Source organism: Anticarsia gemmatalis, chromosome 2 (assembly GCF_050436995.1).
Source record: "Anticarsia gemmatalis isolate Benzon Research Colony breed Stoneville strain chromosome 2, ilAntGemm2 primary, whole genome shotgun sequence".
Lineage (NCBI taxonomy): Eukaryota > Metazoa > Arthropoda > Insecta > Lepidoptera > Erebidae > Anticarsia > Anticarsia gemmatalis.
Genome location: NC_134746.1, coordinates 11,666,536 through 11,678,380, shown reverse-complemented (window position 1 = coordinate 11,678,380; position 11,845 = coordinate 11,666,536). Strand labels below are relative to the sequence as shown.

Here is an 11,845-nt window from a genome sequence, read left to right as displayed (position 1 = left end):
TTTGCCCAACCCCAGGAGGCCGGGACCTCCACATCACCTGTCCTACACACTATTTACGCCGCAGAGGAAGTCAAATTTATCTAAGCGAAACATATTGTAATATTGGAACAGAAGAACCAAAAATAAAATGACGCAAACATTGATATCTATTTATAACCTCAAAAAAGGATGTCAAATCTTCAAAGCAAGTCGATATACTGTTTCAGACCTTCATAAATAATAAGTACCCTCATTCATAATCCCGTGTTGTAAGGCAACACTCAATGACGGGTCGTTTGGACCTACACCCAAGACTGATGGTGGTTTTATGTCCTACTTGTCTCTTTTGTATTTATTTATCACCATTGTGCAGGGTGCTCTATGGAATATAATTTTTGTTATGGTTCTTAAATTACGTGAATTAAAATTAGAGTGAATGTGGATGGTAGATTCAGAGGAGGGTCAAAAATAGATAGGAAACTGTAGTACAAAAAGACGTGAGTGAGAGGTTTCTGAAGACAATGTCCAGGACAGAGCGAAGTGGAGCAGAAAGATCAGAAAAGCTGATCCCACTACCATATGGGATTCATAGCTTGGAAGAGAAAGAGAAAATTAGGATGAATGTTTGTATTGTTTCTCAGTAATATACCATTCCACCCATGTTCCCGCTCGTATTTTATTTTTTTTATTTTTTTGATTCGATTGATTTCTTTAGTAAGTAGGCTACAAAATGGTTTATAAATATTAACTGTTTTTGTTGTAGAGCTATTTATTTCAGCCAGTTTATTTTTGCTCCTCTCAACAATGTAGTGTCACAAAATGAAAATATTATCTCATAACAAATTTTCATCAAAATATAAAATTCATTTTCGAAAACTATTTTTATTTATGTTACGTAAAAAATGTTGATTGGCATACCGGCCATGGAAAGATGACGAAAAGTATAAACAATCTATATTTATATTGGCTAACATAAACAAACGATAAATCCCTACAAAGATTGTGAAAGTCTGAAATATGTTTTCATACATATAAATTAAACTGTAAAATGAGCGCTCAGTTTAATAAAAAATAAGATCGCTACGTAAAACCGAGAACGAATTTCAGGCTCATGTAAACCGTCTTAAGTTAATCGAATGTTTTACGAGACCGCGCTTTGAAATACGCAATACATCAATACAATTCACTCTAGAACTTGATTTGAAATTAGGAATTTATACTCTGTGGTAGTGACATTGACAGAGCAGCTGTCAATCGGTCATTGAACCCGGCCACGATGTTCTTTAAACATTAAACTGTAGTTTAACGTCTTTGTTTACATTCGAGTTATTGAAATATTAGTCTAGACAATGTCCCACGTGCGTCCCTTGTGGTGAAAGATGATAATAGCGGAAAATACTATGAAATATTATCTTATAGTTTTAGCGTGTGTTCACTATATCTCATGGCGAACCTCTGTGCGATCAAATAAGGCAAGTTTCAGTTATAAGTCACGTTGAAAACCATAAGCTTGCTATATTATGATGCCATTGACACGAACTTTATCGGGTTCATATTTCATGGCTATGGAGTGTATGGTTCAAGGTCTTTGCTAAATTAAATCTTTATGTGTCTGCAATAACCATTATATTACATTGAAAATATACTTTTCATTGAAAAGAACGATACGACTGTTTATGTAGTCTGAGCGGTAGCTAGGATTCGAGTTGGGTCGCGGGCCGGGCCAAGTGCTGTAGGGTATTTTTTTCTATTGTACTATTTTTTACAGTAGCATGAAGTCTAGTAGCATGCCCTCTCTCCAATTCTAATTCTGTATAGGTGTTTTAGAAACTGTATGTATATTATAAACCAAGCTTATACACAACTACAATACATCGCAATCAAGTCCCGGATATCGCATTATGTATAATTAAGGCCTTACTATTATGGACCTTCAGGCTCTAACGATTCCCATAGGATGTAATTTAGTCGTACGTTGCCATCCAACACAACACACTATTATTATTGACTTATTAAGGGCTTCGGCCCTAAAACAGGCTAACTACTCGTGTTATTTACTACATACAATTATATCAAACACGACCCAAATTAATCCACGACATACTTTGATAGAAGTTATTAAACGCGATATTAGCCTCCATTTCCCAACAAAACTGACACTAATATAAATCCCGACTAGCAAAAACTTTCACAGAACACGAAATAAAGCAGAATATTAAATACCTGGCGTTTATAGAACCGAATTATGAGGCCAAATAACAAACGGCAAAAGCTAGTCGGAAGCTCATATCACTATCATATATACGTAAATACGTACTTGTTGCATGTATACAGTAAAGTTTCAGTCGCTCAGTTTCAGTCGAGCTCGATTGTCCGCGCGGTCAATACGCGCGCACTCTCCCGCCCAACTGTAGTCGATACGATACACATCTTTATTTATTTAATCTGTGAACTTAACTTTTTCGCAGTGACGTTTTAAATCTGGATTTTTATTTTTTTCGTTCACGCTCTTTTTCACATATTCGAATTTGGAATTTATGGACGATTAAAAACTTTTTAGTAGTAAGTGCTTAGAATTAAAAATAAATAGTGTACGTTATTAATATTGAAATTAAATTAGGACTAAACATTATTAAAATAAATAAGTTTATACTGTTAAGGACATTTTGGTGTTAAGTGTATAATGACTTTTTAATGAAAAAATACTATGAAAAGTGTAGTTGTCATTTCTAATATGGAATGATAGCCGTGAATAAAGTGAAACTTTAGTGAAAAGAAAAATACAAGTTTTTCAGCGAGCAGGTGAGTTTATTAACTTTATTTCAAAATAAGTTTTAAGTTAAAACTAAAAATTTAAATTCAGGTTTCTAAGCCAGCAATTTATTTTAAAAAGTTTTTGTTACGTACTTTTTTTATCTATAAAAAGTTGCAATAAAAATTACGGCTTCAAAGAATATTTTTTCGACGATTTATTTCTAAAGTTTTCTTTTTGATAAAAGTTTTCTCTTTACAAAAGAAAAGCACGCAATATTTTTTAAATAAAATAAAAATTTCGATGCGTACATTTATGATATCTTAAAAAAAATAGTTTTCTTTGTGTCTAATAAATCTAATTCTTAACGTTACAGTGCCTATTAATTAATAGCCTATCCATGGCTATTTTGCTTTACTATAGCTACATACATAGGTAGATTGTCTCTGGTTTGTAGCTTCAAACAACAGCGACGGCCTTGCTAGTGATACGGGAAGGTATTAGGTTTACCTAACGTCAACCCAAGAAAGGTGTTACCCACACCTGCGGCAGCTTACTAGATTAACTTGGAAACGTAATACGGACACATATTGTATGAAACTACTTGTACTTGAACTAAGTATATGTCGCATTTTACGTTTCGGCGCAGGTAACATTGGCCGTGGTCGCAGGCTGTTCGCTTTATAAGTAAAGATATTTTTTGGAGTAAATGTAAAAATCTTTTGTATAATCGCTATCCGTCGTTAAGACTTTCTCTATGAAAACCTCATACGACATATGTATATGTCAATTTTCTTCCTATAAGTAGAAGTAAAGTTCTTTGAATATTAATTGTTACAGGGTATCGTAATAAAATTATGTCGCTTTCTTTTGAACTAAAATTAATAACGTATCTGTTAGTATAAACTAAGGGGATTTTTGCTGAACTTTGACGGCAGGTTGCACTGGTCGTAGTCGCAAGCTAGCTTAACTTAGATTCTTGATTAATCAAATGCTCTATCATCCAAAGCCATTGACAAACGGCTCATCTATCGGCTTAGCAACAGGAGACACAATATAACTGGCTCCCGTAAACTTCATCCACAACAAACACTACACACAAGTCAATTGTAATTCAGATCACGATCGCCGTACCTGGGCCCTTGCGCCGGCCCATTGGGCCCAATCATATAACTTTAATGGTGATTGCACCCCGTTTTATTTCCCATTCACACACCGCTTCACATTTCCAATGGCAATTTAAAATGTGCTTGCGTTACATTGTTTTTTATGAAGACAAATATTGGGTTTTCATCGTATTTGTATTGACTGAACTGAATCGATTATGAGACAGGGTTGTTATCGATTCGTCATTAAGTTTTCAAGCGGAAACTAGAACAGTTTGTATAGAATCATAGTTTTTAATTGGAATATAATAGGTACACCCAGTTTTTCTAAAGTACTAAGTTGCAATGGTGTCATGTTAATGTTTTAAGTTTGTAAGTGCCTTACTGTTTTGAATATAAATATATTGTTTCGTTTTTCGACATCAAGTATCAATTATTTAATAAGGCTGGAATAGCTACATCTACTTCTAATTGTCACTTAAAGATTTTCACACAGCCTTATAAAAAATCCGAACGAACAAGCCTTTCCGAAAAGCAGGAGAAGAAGATACAAAGTAGTTGAATTGCTATAATTATTAAACTATCCAATACATTTAACCCATTAGGAGCAAAGTCTGGTTAAGATCCGCTTAGTTCGTAAGACAATTAACTTTGATACTTACAACTAAGTCCTGCACTTTGGGAGTAATCGCTCGTTTTAGGAAGTTGCTTTATGTGATCTTATGGTTTACATATTTCATTACAATATAAAGATATGCGAATGTATGTAAATTGATCGTTTCAAATTTTCACAAAATGATACGCCAGTCCTAGGAGAAAATATGATTCCATAGGTAGGTATCTTTTCCAAACTTGTACCTTACCTTACCTAGTAACGACTCAATCATAAGTGACAACATTAAACCACAATGAAAATCTAATTTGTTTAAAAAAATCAGTAAAAAAATCATTACTTCTGACAGTTTATATATACCAAGCAATGCTTAGCAGTGGACAAGTAATGGGGTGTTTGTTAATTTTTAGAGATTCTATCAAGTAATTTTTTTATTACAGTCCCACAGCGGGCCAACAGTCTCCTTCCGAAGTAGGGAAGGGGTTAGGCCTTTGTCACATTAAGAATACCAGTGGTTTTTTATTCCTTATGCGACAAAAAGTTAGTAAGTAAAATTCTTGAATAAAATTTCCCGACAGCAAAATAATCAGTCCCCAGAAAATCGTCACTTGATGTCCTTGCGAAGACAAAATTTATTTAAACAAGAGAACAAGGCCCGCGGGACTTAAAACCCTTTCATTGTTTATTTTATATCTAAATTGAGATTGTCAAAGGACTTCATTTGTAAATACGAATACGTTGCTTTCTGGAGAGAAGTCGATCGATACGGTAAATAAAGCTAAGTGTTAAAGCTATTGTAGAAGATGAGATCGGTACGAGATATTTGGCGTGAAAGTGATTTTAATTTTTACAAACTGCATGTAATCTGGAAGATTAAGTATTGTCTTTATGTTCCGTTGTCTATTTCGGTATCCTACTTACGTACATAAGTCTATAATATACCGAATTCGCTGCAACTAAGACAACATGCAAATTGAAACCTTACTTATATTATAAGTGCGAATTGAATGGATGTTTGTTACTTAGTCACGCTAAAATTCTTAATAAATTTTGATGACATTTAGATTTTGATACAATATACTTCTCATACCTAGAACTAAACCACTCCTAATAGAGTAAAATAAAACACTTTTAAAACATTTATTTCAAAAAACTTTACCTCCTGGCAACTGGATTATTTCGCCTGCCAACACTTATCTAAACAGTCTAAACCATCCTTACATTTCTAACTCCAGTAAAAACGTCTACCGATTACGACCCTTCGACACAAGCCACACAAAGGGTTGCATGTCCACAACTACAAATGTGATTACACTTCGACACGCCTGCCTCGCGATCAGTGTTGCCATTTACCTGACACATCCATACATACATACCTCAATCATCTTTATGGGGGTAAAAAACTACCCATTGGACTGTTAATGAATGTGTCCTAGTTTACTAAAAGGTAGGTATTAAAGGAAACCCTTTTTAAAGTCCTTTAGAGTAGCTTCTGTCTGTGTACGAAATTTTCTACTGTCGGTGTTATAGAGTATCGAGTGTTTGCCATTGAAAATATACTGCAAAAGTAGTTCTTATGGCGCCCACTAGAGGCGCTATTTAGAATTTTCTACAAAATTTTGCGATAGCTAGCCGGTTCTCGATAGTCGATAGTGGTAGGGATTGCGCTTTGGTAACGCTTATATTCTAGTTCTACGATCGAGCAACGACATTTAACATTTAAGACTTACTGTCAGTTTGGTTCCTAGCAACAAATATCTCTCCTTTATATCCATTCTTACATAAATTTGCATTTTTAATACTAGAAGGGATTTCTAGGATTAAGCTAGATACAGTGAATTTAAAAAAACACATTGGTTCAAAGTATATTTGGACCCAAAATGGCTAGCAATCCACTAACGAGACTTATCTCTTCACACTATCGTAGCGAAAACAACAGCAAAGCCTTTCATAAAGTCCCGTATATTTTGAAAATATCTAGTGTGGAGTGTAAAAAGCACATAGAGAGAGGTTTTCTGTTCGCTATTGTTTCTCTGCCCCACTTTACACTTGTATTACAAGCGAAAAACAATAAAAAACTATACGCTGTTATGACAAAGAATTTTGTTTTGCCCCTTTTTTAAAATAGACTATTGCAACTGACTTTTGTAGTTAAAATTGAGATAACACGTTAACTTTAAGGGTAAAGGGTATTAAAGAATTGTAATAATGTAACGGCAATCTATTTTGTTTTTTAGAGAACAAAAAATAATTAGGCTTTGGGTGATTTGTTTATAGCCTTTTAGTTTAAAGGCATATTTTAGAACATTGTTTAACAATCTAGTCAAAAACAGCTGGTATAATTTTGCCTCTCGGCAGAAAATAGCTAGGTAATGATCACAATAAATTTTTTACTTTGAATTGTTTAATATCTTGGCATAGATTACACTGGCCCTGAAATGAATTATATAGTTTTTCTTATTTACTCTTTGGCATTTCAGTTAGAAAAAATCATAAAGTGCTTCATCCTACTGGAAATGAGCATTTTATCAAGTTTATTAACAAAATTAGGGGGTATTTTTGGTACAGGGTATTTCTTTCTAGAATCTTGGACTTATACGCGGCCAAAGCCAGTGCTCTATACGAGTATTAGCGTTTCCAAATATTGGTTTATTATATTAGATTAATAAAATGTAACCTATGCACTGTTTATCAGCATCTAACTATGAGTTACGGGTCTGTTGAACCTAAGTCTAGCTCGTAAACAATACACCGACTCTGATATTGTGCAATATTCCCTCGGACAAAGTTGATTGCAGCTAAATTACTTATTTCATATATTTTTATGTGGTTATTGCAATAAACTTTCAAGTCTTAGCTCCAACCGCTTTGGTTTTTTTAAGACAAGAATTTGCTAGTAATTTCAAGCTATTAAAGAGTCCTGTTTTTTTATTCAGCATTGTGTGAACAATATGTTTGCCTACTTTAAAAGGAATTCAATTACCACTGATTGATATTTCGCGTGAAACACATTTCAATTAAATATGTGTATCGATTTGGGATATCATTTCCAATTATCATATTTATTACTAACTTTATTATAATTTGTAGAAACATAAAGTAATTATATTGTAAGAGTTAAATTTCGTACACAACACAAGAGATTCCGAGAACTGTATCGTGAAATGTCGATATATTTGGGCACAAGTAAAAGGTCTAATTCTGCAACATTGATGACGATACGATTCAATGTATCGAGCCTTATCGCACATTTCACACGCAATAACACTCTCCTGATTGATAAGGGAAATACGTTCACACGGAAGAAACGAAACCCTCATCAATTTTATTATATAGTAGCCAGCTTTGACGATTATACAACAATGAAACAGTTCGTTGTGATATATTTTTTACTTCGGTACTTCTTTTCTATGGCATTCATATCAAATGAAATAATTTATTTGCTCCTCAAATATGGTGTACATAGATGATAGTAAATGAAAGAGCGCATATTCTATCACATGTGGCGTGCAAGAATTAACAAATAATTATAGTTTTAAAAGTAAATCTGCTTACTTTCTTTCCTGACAGTAGGCCAGTGCTCACTTCATTTATATAGACACAAAGAAAAAAAAATAAAAAATCTGTGAATTCAGTACGTTTTTAGCCTGAGCTAATCACGACAGTGTTGCCCATCTTTAAATATTGCTGTATTCTAAAATGTACTTCACAAATATTCATCTGTGTTTAAGCCAGTATGTATCTGAGGTTTGCTTTTAGGATAATACCACCCACGTACATAGCGTAGTGGGCAGCTGCAATAGGGACTTAGCTCCCTCGCAAAGAAGATTATACCATGACCAATATTCACTCGCTACTGTCGGCACTGGCTTTAGAGCCTGTTCAAAAATGTAGCGTACATTAGGATTACGAAACACTGTTATATTTTCAGTTTTTAACAACAAATTTGGATCATTTTTTTTACTTATATTAAAGAGTCCCAGATATGAAAGTGTTGCTAATAGGTGATGTTTGAATCGTTTTTATTGGAACAATATATGACAATCAATGACAGATTTTTCATATGTTATTTGTCAAGCGTACTTATAGGTTATATCAGAGACTTTTTAAAATGGTTTCTAGTTTATTTTCTTTACCTGCTATAATTCCGTATGTGTGTTATTTGCTACTGTTTTAATAAAAAGAAATGTTTACAAGAAAAAAAACATGATACGACACTTTATTGAATCAATAGATATGTATTTTTAAGACGAATGTAATATGAGTACCTATTAATTACTAAGAAAGAGTGTTTTGTACCAAGCAATTAAATAAAACGCATTCATAGAAACGCGAAGTAATGCTTTAATAATGCTTATTAGCTGCAATTATGTGAAATGAACTGTAAAACGATCGTATTGTGATACCATTCGTCCGAACCGTTTGTTAATTACGACTTTTTGTAATAGCGGACTTTGCAACTCTGGACTTTGAAACTATGGACTCTGCTATTAAGAAACCACATATGGTTATTATGAAAACAGTTTTTCAGCCCTGAATATATTGGATCGCTAATAGAAAAAGAAACATTTGCGTTTGTTTTGACTTACGTTTTCGTCGTCATCCTATTTTTTTACATAATACATCTTTTCCAATATAGTCTGATGACAATTCCACGTTGTCTTCCTAAATCTCGTTATAAAAAATAAGTAAAATCTAAATCAAATATTTTATTCAATTAGGTCAATCATGCTTATTATGATCATGGTCGTCAAGGTACTAATGAAAAGAGCTGGCAAGAAACTCCCGGTACTAAAAAAACAGAGGGAAGATAAGACAATTAGTTGGCAGTAGTAGTAACACTTCTAAACAGACTTGAAACTGATGACTAGCATCAGAAATATGAATAAGTAACAAACAAAACTTGCCTCTTTGCAACAAAACAAGTTATCGAGTAGGTCGTTAGCACGGCGCTTAAGTACTTTGGCGGATAAGTTCTGTCTAAGTTGGCACATAACGCGACTTGGAGGTCGTCACTGACGTTTGCTCACAACGACTCTTTCTTACTGGTAAGTGGAAAGTTATCTAATATGATATAAGGGCTAATAGTCGAGACACACATAGAAACGGTAGCAAAAATGTGAGAAAGGGCTTTTACTGTTCATTTGTATTTGTTAAACTTGTTACTTAAAACTAGACAACGCTTCGTGCTTTAGACATTATTCTAGGATGACATCGATATCACAGTTTCTTCGCGTGTTAATAGACGGAGGTTAATATTGCCTCATCGGAAAACTTAGTTGTTATAATTGTATGATCTTTTGCTAAAAATCCAAGCCGTATTGTGGTCTTTGTTCTATGTTTTTTTTAAACGTAGGCCTTAGAAACCAGCAGAGATTAAGGGCCATTAATAGGAACAGTTGCAATTATGTGCCTTCGAAAAGCAACCTTGTGTATTACAAGAGTCTGTGGCAAATAAAAGCTAGCAAAAATACGCAAACCCTGTTGATCTCTAACGTGAAGTCATTGTTGCGTTGTGGACAGCTCGCATTAGGCGACAGGCCGTAATTATTCACTGTCGCTTGTCGCATCGTGTGTGCCGGTCTTAATAATGGCCGACCCGAGTGACACGCTCGTGATTCTTACGGAAAATATATTGTAGAAGGCAAGAGTTTTTACATTAATAATGTAGAATGGGCTTTCAATTGGTCTAATAAGTTATCAAAATTATATTTCTTTTGTTAGAACACAATTAATAGTCTTGAGCGACTTTATTAACATACAATCTAATTTTAAGATTCTTGATTTTTTTGTACTAAAATCGATGTTATGCCTGACGTTTCGGCACAGGTTGTATCAGCAACGCTAATTCAGTCAGCCTGCGAAAACGGCGAGTGCCACAGGCATGGCATTCTAAGCTAAAATCCTTGTGAGTTCGCGTTAATTCCCGTTTTTTTATGAAAGCTATGTTTATTTTCACGATAAAATGTTATTTTCCTAATTACGTACGGTATTACATACCACCTTATATGCACATATTTCCATAAAATTACTACCAAAACTTACTGCCTCATGACGTAATCAAAATGTATGTTTATACGAGTATGATCACTTTGAACGCAATATTTGCACAAACAGCCAAAATACTCAATTAGCGAAGTAATTACAGGCTCATGATTATTCGCCCGGCGTCGCTCGCGAAACATCACAAACAAGGGCGCTTGTTTAAGGCCTTTGTCAATAAACATTCAAATCGCGGTTTGATGGCAGATATCACGGGTGGTGTACGAATAATTTGCAAAATAGATTAAATAACGCAGTTTGAATTATTGAGTTCGAGCTCTAATATAGATGTGAATCAGTCAGTCATGTGAGCACTTGAGCAGTCTACTTTTTAGTGTAATTGAAAGTACTTATTTATACTAATATAATATACTTAAATCTGCAGAAGTTCTACGTTATTTAGAGGCGCTGTTTTTAGAAACCAATGAACAAAAGGTTATTACATTTTAGCTACAACTCTCACAACTAAAAACTATATAATAAGTATGTATATCTAGTCCCAGGATGCCGTAATTGAAATGAGAGCATAAATTAATTAATATGCAACAACAACTATTCGATCACAAAATCATTCAGTTATCTCAAAATATATGTATGTGTATTGTTTTGTGTGAAAATCACATTGTTCATGCACGCATATTTCAGCATTCATTTCATTCGTGGAAATCATATGAATGCTGTTTCATTCAAAGTTATCGTATTTTGTTTAGAACAGAAAGTTATTTTATACGCAGTTCATAGGAAATCTATTGATTCGTAATCAAATACATATTTTACGAAAATTAACTCGAACATAGTTTTCCTTGGATTGCTTGACGTTTCGGCGCCGGCTACTCCAGTCTGAATGACGAGCACAGAGTTTGCAACCACGCTCAATGCATATTGTGCCGAAACATCAAGTAATTTATAGTAAAAGTTTATTCCTGTATACATACAACGTAAAATTCTAAAAGTTAAAACGAAATATTTGAAGTAATTCACCAATATTTTTGAGTTTTGCAGTTTTGCAAGCAAATAAAACAATGTTGCTACGGAGCTAAATTCTAGTCTATTTTTATTTTTACTGGAAACTTCATTCTCTATCAGGTTAGCTCGTACATCGAAAATTGGAGTTTAGATTTTTAACTGTTATTTGCAACACCCGTCACGTTTGAAAATTGGAAACATTTTTACGACTTGAACACTTTTTTCTATTTTTTATCAAAACATGCAGTATATTTCTGTACCAATACCGTAATCGAAAGTATGAATGTTTAGATTTTTTTTTATTTAAACAAACTAAAACTAATGAACATTTTTGACTAAACTAGGTAGGTACATAGATAGTTTATAACCTGAATTAACACAGAATAC

At 33.7% G+C, this 11,845-nt stretch overlaps 1 protein-coding gene across 1 annotated transcript in view; it reads left to right on the top strand.

Moving 5' to 3' along the window:
* Window positions 1–2,337: 2,337 nt before the first annotated feature.
* Window positions 2,338–11,845, top strand: part of LOC142984777 (arrestin homolog) — a 93,000-nt gene continuing 83,492 nt past the window's right edge. Inside the window, exon 1 of the mRNA XM_076132634.1 lies at window positions 2,338–2,781. The gene's annotated coding sequence lies outside the window, so the exon portion shown is untranslated. The remainder of the gene's footprint in view (window positions 2,782–11,845) is intronic.